Here is an 11394-nt window from a genome sequence, read left to right as displayed (position 1 = left end):
TGATGCGTATGATCACGAATCATGGAACTATACTAAACATGTTATATGGTAATGGATGCAGTTCATAACGAAGATGGGCTTAGACGGCCTACACATTATATGTACGGGCCTATCAATGGGCCCTAGGGAGAGTCATAAGGTGGACATTTAACCAACACTATACTTGCAATGTGGACGTCAAACTAACATTGCTCCCAAGGCACGACTGTCGTAAACATCATTACATAAACCATGTTGGGATCGTACATTGCAATGGACCTTAGGTACATTCCATTAGGCCTTAAATACATCAAATAGGCTATATCATATGGGCCTTATATTCATCAAGTGGGCCAAATCAATGGGCCGCACCAATGGGCCTTATGTACATTGCAATGGGCCATAACCCATGGGCCTTAGAATGCATCAAATGGGCCTAATCTCATGGGTCTTATGTGTATCAAAGGGGCCACACCAATTGGGCCTTATATGTACATCAAATGGGCCTCAACCATAGGCCCCAATACATTTAATGGGCCTTACAACATGCCAAGGTGGGGTCCACTTGGACTATGGATCTGGCCCATTCTCTAAGCCCATGCTATAAAATGGGCTTCTAAGATGGTTGGACGGATTGGGTGCAACCCATGCATCATGGTGAGCCCCACCGTTCAATCAATGAATGGTGTAGAATACATACATCATTGTGGAGCTGTGGGCTTCCTGTCATCAAAGGGGCAGCTATATACCTGTTACACGTGCTGTAGTTGCACTAGAAAGGTAGGGGTGGGTCCCACGAGAGGCCTACCATTATGTATATACTATATAATATAATACGTAATATATATATATATATAATATAATATATACTATATAAAATATAAAATATCCACGTCTAGGCCCTGGACGGCCTGGACTGCCACATACTATATGCAATATATATAATATAATATATACTATATATATAATTATACATAATTATATATATATATATATATATATATATATATATATATATATATATATATATATATATATATATATATATATATATATATATATATAATCATGATCGTCAAAAAGGCCCAGCACACACATCAGGTGTAGCCCCACATGGGGCCCACCGTAATATTTATTTTCCATCCAAACCGTTGAGTGAGAACCCAAAAAAAAGTTTAATGGCATCCACTCAATCCCACTGTTTCCTCACGTGTGGGCCACCTGAGCTGTGGATGGAGCTGATATTTGGAGGGGGCCCACTGCTGGGAGTGGCCCACCTCATAAACGGGTTGGATGACAAATAAACATCAAGGTGGGGCCCACGGCTAGAGCCATGTGTGCTGTCCGCTTGCCCGTCCGCCCGGGCGCTGGTGCGCAGGCAGCGCCTGCTGCCTTTCTGACACAGCAGCAGCAGCGTTGATGTTATTTTTTTTTCTTTTTTTCTGATTCCTGTGGTTTTTCACAGGTGGGGTCCACATCTTGAGAATCCACTCCGTCCAATAGCCCTCCATGGCTCAAGACAAGCAAAACAAGCCCAATATTTGGCATATTTCAGCGTATAAACAATCAGGGAAAGTTTCAATGGTGAAAACCACCATTTAATATGGTATGGCTCGCCAGGACCTCGGGTTGACACCATTTTTCTGTTCAACGCCTAAAATGAGGTTGGGAAAGGAATGGACGACGTGGATTGAAGACATACATCAAGGTGGGGCCAAAATAAGAGGGCCACCCTTAAGCTTGGAAACAAGCTGATATTGTGTTTTCCAACAAACGTCTAGCGTCCCTGGACGCTGGACTTAGCAAATACATTAGAGGTGAGCCCTACTTAGGTGGGCCACCTCATGGAGGATGGTGTGGGTACAGTACATATAAGGTGAGCCCCACCCATAGACATTTTGGATAAATTACTTACTTCATGGTGGGGTCCATTCAAGTGGGCCACACAACCTCATTATCATCACTAAAAAAAACACAAAAGGGAGAGAGAGAGATAGAGAGTGGGACACGCGTGATGGATGGACCCCGGCACTATGGGTCCTCCCTTCAATGATCTACAACATAAATCAAGAGGGCCATTACATGTGGGCCCATTAAATCGAAATCCAACGGTGGAGATCCCTTCTCCACTAAATTAGTCGATCTAGATGACCCTAAGTATGCAAGGAAAATAAACATCATGATAGGGTCCATGGAGAATGGCCCCATCATGGAATGATTATGATTATCTAAGTGGGCCATCGGCCACATCTTAGGGTTCAAAGTGAGATCCCAACCATTGATTGGTTAGCCTCACTTAACTCATCTTAAAAACATTAAAACTACCCTATCAAAGCACCCACCGCTTGATTTTCTTGCTCCCTTGGCTTTCTTAGCTCCTTAGCTTCGATTCCAACGGAGGAGATGAGGTTTGGATGGTTGAGATGGGAGATGAGAGGGTGGGAAAGTGGGCCACCTTTGTTGCTTAGGAAACCTTGGAGAGGCTCATACGTATGGACTTTCTCTTGCTTGGGAAAGTTTGAAAATGAGAGAGAGACTTGTAAAGGGAGAGAGAGAGTGATGGGTGATGGAGTGATGGATGAGGTGGGTGATGGGTGTAAGGACTTTTTTAACTTTTGTGGCTAATGGTGTAAGAGAAGTATGGCTTGTGTAAGAACTTTTTGACTTTGGGGCTTGCTTGGGAAAGGGTGAAAGGTGATGTGTACTTGACATGATGGGATGGATTGATTGATTGATTAAGGTGACATCCCGTAGAGATTCTCTCGGGTTTTGCAACGCGCGGCGTTTTCCTTGCACCGAATGCTGGCCCACATCTCTCGACCAGAGTATCGCCTCGGTGCGCGAGTCACATCATCAGAACCGCGGCGACGGCGCGGTCGCTAAGGTAAAGGTCTTGGGTTGAGTCGACTCGGATTGACGGCACGTGAATCAGGGTCGCGCGCAAATACCGGTTAAGGGTCAAAGGTTGTCGAAATTCGACCGAGAAGACCGCAGAAGTCTATGGAACGGTACGGTCTAGGATATGGGGCTTACAGCTTTATTACTGCTCTTCCAATACATATTAGTGCCTTATCACAGTAGCTCAAATATTTGATAGAATACCTCAAGGCTGGAAAGCCAAAATAAATTTTATTAATTATAGAATATTGTAAAGTACAATGTAAAGATATATTTCTACAAAATCCTAACCCTAATCAATTTAAACTATTAATTCTCTATTTTAACTTTTAATTTCAACCATTGGAACTAATTCAATATAAAAAAGAATAAATTACCCCGAATTTTAAGAAAATAACAGAAGTAATGTAAACTGGATGTTGGGCCCATGCAACCCGCAGTCAAGCACGGAAGATCTCTAACTGGATTGAATATGTAAATCGTCTCGCGAATTTGATCATTGAAATAATAGACCATTAAGAGATTGATGGTGAACATGATAAACATTATCTTAATTATATTGATTCCTCTAGATTTCCCATCCTTGCATATTCGTATACATGGAATATAATGTTTATTAACAATCATCTAGTTTGATTCATTCTTCTCTTCCTAATCATTTTTGTGAAGGTCTTAAACAAACTCCTTGAACTTGGTTTGATAATTTAAATTTGTTTCTCCTCAATGTTGGTTTTCTTTAAAATGCAGTAAATCCTCCTTTACTAGTTCATTGTTGTCCTCCACGAACCATTATTTTATTTCTCTATATAAATGATATTATTATTATCGCTCAAATCTAGTCAATCATATCTCACCTCCTATGAGCCACAGGGTACCTGCACTTTAATGGAGAACAATAGGTCACTTAGAGCGCCAGTTTTGGTCAGGGATCCTCCGATGCCTAAGTCAGGTAGATCGACTCAAAGTAGGTGTATAAGAGTCGTGATAATTAAGTATATCTTCCCGGAGTGATGGATTTATATGTGTTGCTAGACAACTTGCATGCGTATCTGAGTAAATTTATAAAATACGCTAGACGGGCTCGTATTAGAGTTGGAATCTTTTCTCGAGTATTTATCCAATTATGCCTCAATTGGCATGATCTTCGGATAGGATCTCGTTGGGCAGTCTTTCTCATATATGGCACGAGATTCTCTTCAGATGTTTTATTCTGAGGTCGACGTCGGCATCTGAGGTCAAGATCAGCATTCGTCGTGGTCGAGGTTATCATCCAAGGTCGAGGTCGACGTCGGCATTCGTGGTCTAGGTGTATTAATGAGCTTTATCTTCGAACCGAGTTAACTATTTCAGCTTAGTAATTGAATATCCTTGCTCAAGTCATCTTTTCTAAGCCTTTGATAGTTCAAAGAATATGCTCTTATGATCTTTTTACCACATGTTTCATACATCAGGTCAGCTTGATTTTACCATAACAGTTGTCCCCTACTTCCGAGTTCTATATTCCTAAGCTTGGGAAGTAAGAACATTTGAACTGATGCATAAGCGGGAGATTTTGAACTTCTAATTGTGGGAGGTCGGCTCGTTCCATTTGTGTTCTTCAATTTTATCACCTAGTGATTAAGGCAAGAATTGGAAAGGAACGGCACATGCTACATTGATCGAGGAAGATATTATGACAATGGTTCCATGCAAGGAGTCGTACACAGAGTGGCGAATGTCGTTTCACCTTTCAGACAGCTCATAATGGGACACATGTCCCTACTTCATTAACCCGGGCCCTGAGTGACCCCGTACTGCCACATGGAGGAGAACGTGTGTTGAGGTGTCCTTTCATATCCTCACAAGTAGTGCTAGCATTAAATTCTCTGCTTTTGATATTCTTATAAATAGGGGTTTTCCGAAGTCCGAGCCATACCGACCTTCTTTCTCTCTCTTTTTTTTCTCTTAGTTCTTCTTTGTTCACCGTGTGGATCATCCAATCAGTTAATCCTTTTCTCACACGTGTTCTTCTACAGGCATTACGAAAAGGGTTTGAAAGCATTGATAAATCAATGAAATAAAAAAGCACCAAATTTGATGACTTATTAAGGGAAAGACAAAGTAAGATCATGTTATTGAAGACTAGGCAGGGAGACTTTTGATTTTAGATCATCGTGGATTGCTTTGTTCCAGGATAGTCAAGAAAAAAGATGACAGCCTAGTTGCGACGAGTAAACTAGGGTCGGCTTCTTGGTTGTAGATTGCAAGGATTTTGGAGAATTTCCTTTCCAACAATCAAGATTTTATGGTCCATCACTTAATTTGTATGCAATTTGTATAACCATATAAGGTGGAGGAATAGAGTCGATTTAAGTACATGAGTAAGTAGGATTTACAGAATTTAGATAGAGTAGAACAATACTAAAGTTCAAAGTATGATGGGGCACCATAATTGGTGTATCCTGAACTCTAATTCCTCCTTATAAATAAGATCCGATCCAAAGAAAATGACACAAAGAAGAGATAAGAGCCTTTGGATGCCCAAAACCTTAAGGGAGTCATCGAGACAAGTAAAATAAAGAGATTAGGAAAGATTTGTTCTCTCATCTCCACACTCCTGCGTCCACACGTTCACTCTCCTTCATTATCTAAGATAAATGTACGAGGAATCCTTCTAGTTTGAAGGTCTATCACTAGAATTCAAACAAATTTTTACATCAATGATCAAATATATATTTTTGTGTTTTGTTTAATTATAGAAATTCGAAGATATCTAAGTGGAGATCTATAGGACCTGATTTTTTAACCTAAACCATCAAAAATCTTTTATTCTTTCATTACATCTCTAATGTTTAATATTGACAGGGGTCATAATATCAATGGCAGGGGCAATAATAGGAACAAACTTGAATGGCTAAGTTAAGTAGATGTTAAGGTTGATTAGGAAGATGGTAGCGACAATGTAGCAGGGCAATAGGGTTAGTGATGGAAACATCATAATGGCATTGGGGTCAGCAACGCTTTGATACCACTTGATATGGCTTGTTCGGGTCGTTGCAATGACTTGGACGAGCAGTCATAGAAAAAACCAAAACACTGACAAAATTTGTACAAAAATTGATCTTCAAATACCCTAATAGTGCCTCAAGTAATGAAAAATCTGAAAGAACACAGACATGACTATTGTTCACAACCCCAAGTGCAGGGTTGCACTGTAATAATAGCTCGGTAAGACCAAGGTCGAATCCACGGGAAATGAGGAATACGGTTTAGAACTAATCTAAATCTAACTTGGTTGTCTATATTTTTAATCCAACGATGAAGGAAAAATGTTTTAATTAATAAGGATAAAAGATTAAGGATCTAGGAATCTACTTGTAGCAATCTCAATATTAATCTACTTGATTCAATGATAATTTAATCAGAATCAAAATCTTATCCTATCCAATCGGATGATGAAACCATTAAAAAAAAATCTAAACTTTCATTAGTTTAGTTCCCTCATGAAGTGCCAATGCAATTATTGTAGGGAATTCAAGCATCTACCATGCCCATAGACAATGGTAGATCACGAAGTTTACAGATCACACAATTGCAAAACAAGTAAGAATATATTAAAAGCTTCTCGAGCATCTACTGTAATTGTAGTCACAGTAAATCATAGGAAACTAAAAATATTCTTTCATTTAAACTAATAATTAATGGAAGTTTAACATAAACTAGAATTAAAATAAACTAAACATTAAGAATAACTACAAGCTTCATCCCTTAGCCTTAGCTAAGAGATTAGCTAGTCATGGCTAACTAAAAAATAAAAGAAAAACTAAAAGATCTACTAGAACCCATGAAGAAATCGAAGTAGAAGAACATTGTCGGTGCTCTTCCTAAGCCTTCTCTTCATTTCCAAACACTAGAAGATGATTTGGAATAGTTTAGGGACTCCTTTAAATAGTTTTGTAACTCAATTTATCGCACCACCTCGAACAAGTTTGCAAACCACCTTTGAATTTATGTAGTTACCATGACTTCGATGGCACCTTCAATGACATTGAATATTCTTTCGATGACATCGAAGAGTGCATGAATATGTCTAGCAACAAAATCTGTCCAGCAACGAACTGAGAAAATTCATGATTTGCTCAATGGGATCAAAGTGGCTACGATGGAATCGAAGTTATCTTCGATGTTATCGAAACTTACTTCGATGTCATCGAAGTCTATTTCTGTAATTTTTTAGAATTATGTTTTTCTTGCTGCAGAATTTCAAAATGTGATTTTTTTGAACCTTAATTTTCAGAATTTCTTTTCCTTTGTTTCTTCACTTCAAATATTCGATTCCATTCATTCCACACTTGATTTCCTTAAATCTTTAGTATATGAAGTCTTTATTAATGACTTTTAAATCTCCAATTCTTCATTATCTTCTTTTGAGGTCTAAATCCTTCCTTTTAAGAGCATATTCATCATAGGCTTCTTAATCTCCTCGTATAATAAAAACGTATATAATTAAATCAAATTATCAATTAAATGCCAAAAAAACTAATTTAATTGAAGGGTTAAATATATAATATTTGTGTCTCAACAACTAGCCTTCGTATGTGGGTTGAAATATTCAAAGGAATACCTCAAGGTTAAAAAGGTGAAATAGATTTATCAATTAAGAAAAGGTACAAATTATAATGTAATGAGATGTATTTATAATAAAACTCTAAACTTCATCTATATTATTAATTCTCTAAACTAACTTTTAATTTCAATTATTCAAACTTGCAATATAAAAGTTCTAAGGGTTTGTTTGTTTCACCAACTATAATAGCTGTTATAAGTAGGAACAAACTAACCTGATGTTAGAGACATAGCGAAGCGATCACCACAGGAAACTCTTTAAGAAGGGTTGGAGAACCGACCCGACCTTTAAAGCCACCCTGAGTCCCAACCACAAATCATGACTGCGACTGCTAACCTCTTCCCCCGAACCGATCTCAAGGCAGAAAGTTGACCAGACCTTAGGTACCAAACCAACCTTAGGTACTGACCTCGAATTTGGGTACTAACCTTAACTTCAGATACTAACCTTGACCTTGGGAACTGACCTTGACCTCGAATACCAATCTCGACCTCGGATACCGACCTTGACCTCAAAATAAAAACATCTAGAGAGAATCTCACACCGTATATGGGCAAGACTTCTTAACGAGATCTCAACCGAGGATCACACCATTCGAGGCATAATCCGAGAAAAATCAGAGAGCAGATTCACACTACAATATGTGTCCCTCCAGCATATCCAACAAATCCACCCATATATGCAAACAGCCTAGAAAGCTTATAAATACACTCCCTGCCATGAGGAAAGGTATATACAATTACCCCATCTTTTCTACTGCGCCTACTACCTGACTTAGGCATTGAAGTGTTCCCGGCCACAACCAGCGCGCGGCCCCAGTGTCTTCTTGTTCATTATTCCTATACATGTATCTAAGAGGCTTGCAGGAAGCAAAGTGGGATTGACCAAATTCCAGCTCAATAGTTTGGCACTGTCTGTGAGAATCGACAGCAAAGTTGTCCAGAAATTCTTGTCATATTTGCTCTACGATGGCTAAAGGAAGGAAAAATGCCTTAGTCACAATTACTGAACCAATTCTATGCTAGATGAGCAGTCCGAAGATCCTGAAGCACCATGTTCATACCACCACACCAACGCCCCTCCCATAGTGACCGTATAGTGGTCCCACAACAATGGAGGCCAGCTCATTTCCTTTGAAAACTAAGTTAAGGTCTTAACTAGCAACATGGATCAAATAATGAGGATATTGGGCAACCACTCCTTGATCAGAGTGCGGACGTAGGCACAACTATTGAGTAATCCCGACCTCCACCGGGACCTCATGATCCACACACGATGAAGGGCCACCAAATGCAACATAGGCAAACCCCCACCCATATTGTGGAAACAACCATACTCGCTGAGTTTGACTTGCACCATACCCTAGAGAAAAGAAGGCGTGGGAAGGCCCCCAAGGTTATGGTGGAAAGTGAAGTCCCATGGGAGGTAGAGCTCAAAGAGATCCAGGGTCAGCTCGGTGATGTTCAACAAGCGTGCCAAGCAAAAGCCTTTGCCTTCGTCGAGGCCATGCTGAAAGAGGCTAGGCCTCCATTCACTAACGACATCATGCGATCCCCTCTCCCATCCAAGTTCTGGATGGCTAAATCACTCCTTATTTCTGGTCCGAAGACCCAGCCGAACACCTTAAATCCTTCAAGGCTTGGATGGAACTCTACGAAGCCTTGGGGCCCATAATGTGTAGAGTGTTCTCCCGTACCTTATCAGGAGCAGCATGAAAATGGTATAGACGTTTAAAGCCAAAATTTATCATCTCCTTCGCCTAGCTCGGCAAGGCTTTTATCACACAGTTCATCAGCGGAAAAGATATATAGGGAAAAACCTTCAACTCATCTCCTCACAATCACATAGAGGAAGAATGAGCTTTTAAGAGATCATATTATTCATTTTAATGCATAAGCACTATAGGTCGACGACTACTCCAATACGATAACCATTATTGCTACAATAGTTATCCTCAAACAGGGGAAGTTCCTCTTCTTAATCGGCAAAAACCCCCAGCCACTCTAACCGACTTCTTCAATCAAGTTTTAAAATATTCAAATGCCGAGGAGCTCTTCAACTCGCAGAAGGCTACTCGATGCATAAATAGCACAAATAAAGGAAGGAAATGAAAAGAGGAGGAGGAGCCTCCTATCATCATTAATAAAAAGAAAAAAAATGGTGACCATAGCAGATGCCAGCATACAAGTCGATGACCAAAAATTCGATTCCACTTGTATACTCCTTTGAACACCACCCTCAAACAAGTGCTCATGGAGATATGCAATAAAAGAATTTTAAAGTGTTCATAACAAGATGAAGGTCGATGCCAAGAAGAGGGACAAATGGAAATATTGTCAATTCCACCGAGACCATGGCTATAACACTGCGGAATGTTTCGACCTCAAGGAAGAGATCGAGTCCCTCATCTGGAAAGGGCACCCACAAGAGTTTATTAATAAGAGAAGGGTTGAATGACTTGACAAGCGAAACGAGCAACGAGATGAGCAAAACCACAACGAGGCAACGGGTGAAATACACAACATATTTGGTGAATCAGCTGGTGATGGAGATTCGAACAGAGCACGCAGGTCACATGCTCGAAACGCGAACAATAATAATACAAAGCGCAATCTATACCTCACCAGCAGGGCCATGAAAGAGCAAAGGCTGAGTTCATGTAACTTGACCTTCACAAAAGAGGACACCCAAGAAATCCATCATCCACACGATATCTTGGTAGTTACTATGTTTGTGGCCAACCATAAGATTTATCGCATACTGATTGATACTGAGAGCTCGACCATCATCTTGTTCATCACCACCTTAAACAAAATGGGTGTCGGAAGGTCAAGGTTATGACTCATACACACCCACTTGCTTGTGGGAGGAAAGGTTAATCTTGAAGGAAGCGTACTACTCCCAGTCACTGCTGGAGAAGGCATCAACCAGACAACTATCATGATCGACTTCCTTCTGGTTGACTGCCCATCAGTGTAAAATCTAATCTTGGGTAGACCATCTCTTAAATCCCTAAGAGTTGTGGTATCTACATACCACCTTGCGATGAAGTTCCCTGCCGAGCACAACATCGTCCAGGTCAGAGGTGACCAGTACAAAGCCCGACAATTCTACTTGATAGTGCCCTAAATAAAATCGCAACAACAGACGATGACCATCACCTCCTTAGACCCATGGGAGGAGTCTGCCAAGAGAGGGTCACCAGTAGAAGACCTTATCCCTGTGCCCCTCTGTAAGGCTGACTCAACCCGCACGATTTAGGTCGGGTCATTACTGGAACCATATCAGCGGGACAAAATCATCAACCTAATGAAGCGACAAACTGACATCTTCGCTTGGTCACACTAGGACACGCTCGGTATCTACCCGGAGATGATGGTCCATGGGATGAACATCGACCCTGACCATAATCCTATAAGGAAAAAGTGATCATGCACGTTCAACCCAAAACATTGTGCAGCAATTAGTGAGGAAGTTAACAAACTCCTCAAGGCTGGGTTCATCAAAGAAGTCTACTATCTCGACTGGCTAGTGAACTTCGTATTGGTAAATAAGTCTAATTGCAAATGGCGAATATGCATTGATTACACTGACATGAACAAAGCATGCCCAAAGGATGGCTTCGCTCTCCGGAGGATCAACCAACTGGTTAATAGCACAGCTGAACAAGAGCTCCTCAGCTTTATCCACGCATACTCGGGCTATAATCAAATCGTCATGCACAAGCATAACAAGTAGAAAGCAACTTTTATTACCAACAAAGGACTCTACTATTATAAGGTTATGCCATTCGGATTGAAAATTTTCTATAAGGCGGGTTGACCCCACTCAAATTCAAAATATCTCACCTACATAATAGTTCAAACCTCCTTACTTCCCGAGATCATGAAATTCAAACTCTGAAGTAGGGG

Source organism: Magnolia sinica, chromosome 12, assembly GCF_029962835.1.
Source record: "Magnolia sinica isolate HGM2019 chromosome 12, MsV1, whole genome shotgun sequence".
In the NCBI taxonomy this organism is placed as follows: Eukaryota; Viridiplantae; Streptophyta; class Magnoliopsida; order Magnoliales; family Magnoliaceae; genus Magnolia; species Magnolia sinica.
The sequence above is the reverse complement of the archived record's forward strand: the minus strand, read 5'-3'. Positions refer to the sequence as shown.